General features: G+C 47.4%; 1 protein-coding gene across 8 annotated transcripts in view; it reads right to left on the reverse strand.

Annotated features, from left to right (window-relative positions):
• The window catches only part of ccny (cyclin Y), a 27,413-nt gene that overhangs the window by 11,991 nt on the left and 10,422 nt on the right, over positions 1 to 5,000 (reverse strand). The gene's annotated exons all lie outside the window — the stretch shown is intronic.

The raw sequence follows: 5,000 nt of genomic DNA on the forward strand, positions 1-5,000 counted from the left end.
AAGAGAGAGAGAGAGAGAGAGAGAGAGAGAGAGAACACACACACCCACACCCATATACACACACCCATAAACAAACACAAACACACAAAAGGCACTTTGAACAGCCGTCCAGATGAGGACCGTGTGCTGGGCTCTGCTTCAGCCCAGGCGTCCTGTATACACAGCTGTGGAACAGGACCTTATGTGGGCTCCCACCTTCCGACACTGACCTCAGCTTTGACCACGGCTCACTCAGACGCCAGTCAGCCGGGATTAACGCACGTTACGTTAATCTGGTGAGAAACAACCCGCGCCACGGGTACCGAACCGCAGAAACGTGCCAACTGACAGCCATAGAAGGTTCGTCTGAGCGACTCTGTGTTCACAGTCAGGGTTGGTTACTGCTCCTGAACCTCAGCTGTAGCCACTCACAACTCAGAACACCCTTAAATGTACCCACTCTCTGGAGAGGTGATGGTGCCACATCAGGGGTGAAGGTGCAGGGTCTGCCTGATTGGTGAAGTACATCATTCCCTGCCATCACTCTTATCGGACACTGCCCCACTTGGCCCCGCCCCTAAATGACCCCCTCCTCCAGGACAGTATCGGGTTGGTTCACTCAGAAGGTGAGCTGCTTGCGGCAGGAGCTCCGGGCTGAAGGACCTGGGCCCAGAACTCAGTGAAACAGTGACACAGCGTGCCCTTCTCTCATTGGGTGGGAGGACCTGGCTCCTCCCTCTCATCAGATTGATGGCAGCCAATCCTGGGTCATTTATGCAAGACATGGCAGTTAGCTCCCCCCCCCTCCCCAAATTGTCCCCTGGGCCCTGTGGGAGCGGCCGTTGTGATTGGCTACTCAGGAAACGTGCCCCCCCCCCCCCCCTTCTCCATATGCAATAGCGGGGGGAAGGTGGGGACAGGTGAGAACAGGTGGGGACAGGTGAGAACAGGTGGGGACGGGTGGGGACAGGTGAGAACAGGTGGGGACAGGTGAGGACAGGTGGGGACAGGTGGGGACAGGTGAGGACAGGTGGGGACAGGTGAGAACAGGTGGGGACAGGTGGGGACAGGTGGGGACAGGTGAGAACAGGTGGGGACAGGTGAGAACGGGTGGGGACGGGTGGGAACAGGTGGGGACAGGTGGGGACAGGTGGGGACAGGTGGGGACAGGTGCCCCTGCAGCTCAGCAGGTAGCGCAGGCTGCACAGGGTGCTGGCAGGTTCCCAGGGAACTCAAGTACTGTCACACAGATAAACATTCAAGTCACCATGGATACGTCCACCTACCAAATGACGGAAACGTAAACTAGGTAGTAATCGAGGTACGAGCGAGTCAAGTAAACTAGGTAGTAATCGAGGTACGAGCGAGTTTTTTTAAATGAATCGGCAAAAAACCCCCAAAAAACAGTCTAAAAACAGGCAGGCAGAAACTGATAAAGAAACTGCAAACAATCCGTAGATTACAGTTTACAGATTACAGAAACTGCAAACAATCCGTAGATTAGTTTACAGATTACAGAAACTGCAAACAATTCGTAGATTACAGTTCACTCACAGTGCTTGGTATGCAGGAACCTAACACGATCCCCGCTGGGTCTGAACTGGCCAGAATGTTAGACTTCTTGTTGCGGAATGTCGGGCAGCGTGTTTGGCTTTGAGGACGGAGGAAACGCTTCCAGCGCTGAGCTGCGATCAGGCCGCAGCGTGCTATGTGATCTGGAGGTGTGAGATCGAGGTCTCCAGGTGGAAGTGAAAGACACCGTTTGTGAAGGTCTCTCATTCCTCAGAAGGATCAGGGAACACAGCACACCCTGAGGTGCAGGGCGCAAATTTCTATCATTTGTTAGTTAATACTCGACGAGTTTTCACCAGACCTTTTTGATATGCCGTGCTCAGCTTGGGTGATCTGTGTTGCAGGCTGCAGTTATCATTCAGCTTTAAATGCCCGCATCATTTGGTTACCAAATAAAACAGCACACATTACCAGACTACTGGTGTTCAGTAGTGTTTGGGTTTTAAAAGAGAACACTGATTCATTACCAGACTACTGGTGTTCAGTAGTGTTTGGGTTTTAAAAGAGAACACTGGTTCATTACCAGACTACTGGTGTTCAGTAGTGTTTGGGTTTTAAAAGAGAACACTGGTTCATTACCAGACTACTGGTGTTCAGTAGTGTTTGGGTTTTAAAAGAGAACACTTGTTCATTACCAGACTACTGGTGTTCAGTAGTGTTTGGGTTTTAAAAGAGAACACTGATTCATTACCAGACTACTGGTGTTCAGTAGTGTTTGGGTTTTAAAAGAGAACACTGATTCATTACCAGACTACTGGTGTTCAGTAGTGTTTGGGTTTTAAAAGAGAACACTGATTCATTACCAGACTACTGGTGTTCAGTAGTGTTTGGGTTTTAAAAGAGAACACTGATTCATTACCAGACTACTGGTGTTCAGTAGTGTTTGGGTTTTAAAAGAGAACACTGATTCATTACCAGACTACTGGTGTTCAGTAGTGTTTGGGTTTTAAAAGAGAACACTGATTCATTACCAGACTACTGGTGTTCAGTAGTGTTTGGGTTTTAAAACAGAACACTGATTCATTACCAGACTACTGGTGTTCAGTAGTGTTTGGGTTTTAAAACAGAACACTGATTCATTACCAGACTACTGGTGTTCAGTAGTGTTTGGGTTTTAAAACAGAACACTGATTCATTACCAGACTACTGGTGTTCAGTAGTGTTTGGGTTTTAAAAGAGAACACTGATTCATTACCAGACTACTGGTGTTCAGTAGTGTTTGGGTTTTAAAAGAGAACACTGATTCATTACCAGACTACTGGTGTTCAGTAGTGTTTGGGTTTTAAAACAGAACACTGATTCATTACCAGACTACTGGTGTTCAGTAGGGTTGCAAACCTCCCTGGCCAGTGTACTGGTGCTCAGGGAGGATCAGAGCCCTCATGAACAGGCATAATGGCCGCATGATGACGCACGCTCAGACGCTCTCGTTATCCCCCCACGCTAATAAAGGCAGAGCTGGAGGAGAAACCCCCAGCATTCAATCTCGCCACTAGCCACGTTACACATCCTAACTGCCCAGAGATTCATCAACATCATCATCATCAGCATTGTAAGCAGGAGGCGGTGCTGTGTTGTATTGCGGCACAGTACGGGCTGTGTGAGTGAAAAGTAACCCCGCCCCCGATGTGGTGTTTATTAGAGACTCATGTAGTGACCACGTTTAGACATTATGCCCCATCAACACTGTTCAGACCAGCACTGCCTTCAAATGCTGTTTGAATTGCTGTACGGAATAATTGAGCAATATGTCAGAGTCTCCCTCTCTCTCCCTCACCTTTTTAAAAACACACACACACACACACACACACACACTCATGCTGATAAGGCATTGGAGTGAACAGGGTCAGTAGCTAAAGGTTGTTTATTCAGCTGCACAGTAGTGAGCCTCCTTACAGCCACACCTGATTCACTCAGCCCGCGGCGGTCTGCCAATCAGCACCGAGCCTCAATAACTCAGCCCGCGGCTCTCTGCCAATCAGCACCGGGCCTCACTAACCAGGATCCGCCCAGCTACGCTGTCACTGCTGATGGCAGCAGCTGCCCTACCAGAAAATGCAGTCTGAATAATACTGATAATATTATTATTATTATTATTATTACTATTATTATTATTATTATTATTATTATTATTATTAACAATAACAACAATACTGACAATAATACTGCCAATAATAATACTGCTAATAACACTGATAATAATACTGATAATTATAATAATAACAATACTGACAATAATAATACTGCTAATAACACTGATAATAATACTGATAATAATAATAATAATAATAACAACAATACTGACAATAATAATACTGCTAATAACACTGATAATAATAACACTGATAATAATAATAATAATAATAATAATAATAATAATAATAATAATACTGATAGTTCTAATATTTCCACCCACGGCTGAGGAGTTTGGCACTAAGCCGTAAGACACAGCGAGATTCCCAGCTTGGAGCACAGCCTCCAACTTCAGATGTGGAGTGCGTCTCCGCGGAAGGAATGCTTCTGCCACACAGAACACAGATGGATTTCTGTCCCGGTGACAATGACGATTTGAGACATCATTAGTCAGGGATAATGACAGCAGCAAACACATGCTTGCGCTTGTACTCGCACTTCCTAACAGATGGCACAGTGCTTCCTGTACTGGGAGGAGGTCATATCCTCTTTCTGGCGGGAGTTTTTGGTGGCACAGAGAGAGTCAGTGAATCAGGGGACACGACGATACTTCTGTACTCACAGTCAAGGGAGAAAATAGCTGATGACTACCATCTCTCTCTCTCACCCACACAAGCACACACCGACATACACACACCCACACACACCGTTTTCTCAGCTTTCTCATCCAGTGGTCACGTCCCCTCCGAACCCCCTGCGAGGGTAAATAAACGACAGGCTCCCACTGAGAGCAGCACACAGGCTCTGGCTGAGAGAGGAAGGAAAGCCCATTGTGTGTGAAATACCACAAAGGAGGAGACAGAGGAGCAGCATGAGCTCTAGCGGACAAGAACACAGCCAGGTAGATGGAGAGAAAGAGAGAGGGAGAGAGAGAGAGAGAGAGAGAGAGGGAGAGAGAGAGAGAGAGAGAGAGAGAGAGAGAAAGAGAGAGGGAGAGAGAGAGAGAGAGAGGGTGTAAAAGCTGCTTTTAGCAGGATGGATAGCAGTAATTAACCAGTGTCAAGACCCTACTCTGTCCTGTCACTGTTTCATCCTGCTCCACCCGTCGCCGCGGCAGTAGCACCATGGCAACGGCAGATAAAGCAGAAAAGCACCAGGCTGTGCCTCAACCCCATATAACCCCCCCCCCCTCCGTCTCTCTGTGTCTCCTGTTCAGAATGAGGCAGCAGACAGAGGAACAGAAGCTTCTCAGTGTTGAGATAATGGAAGAAAAACACTTTTGTAGAGGTTCGTACAAGCAGTTAGCATGCTAGCTA

Source organism: Electrophorus electricus, chromosome 10, assembly GCF_013358815.1.
Source record: "Electrophorus electricus isolate fEleEle1 chromosome 10, fEleEle1.pri, whole genome shotgun sequence".
NCBI classification, from domain to species: Eukaryota; Metazoa; Chordata; class Actinopteri; order Gymnotiformes; family Gymnotidae; genus Electrophorus; species Electrophorus electricus.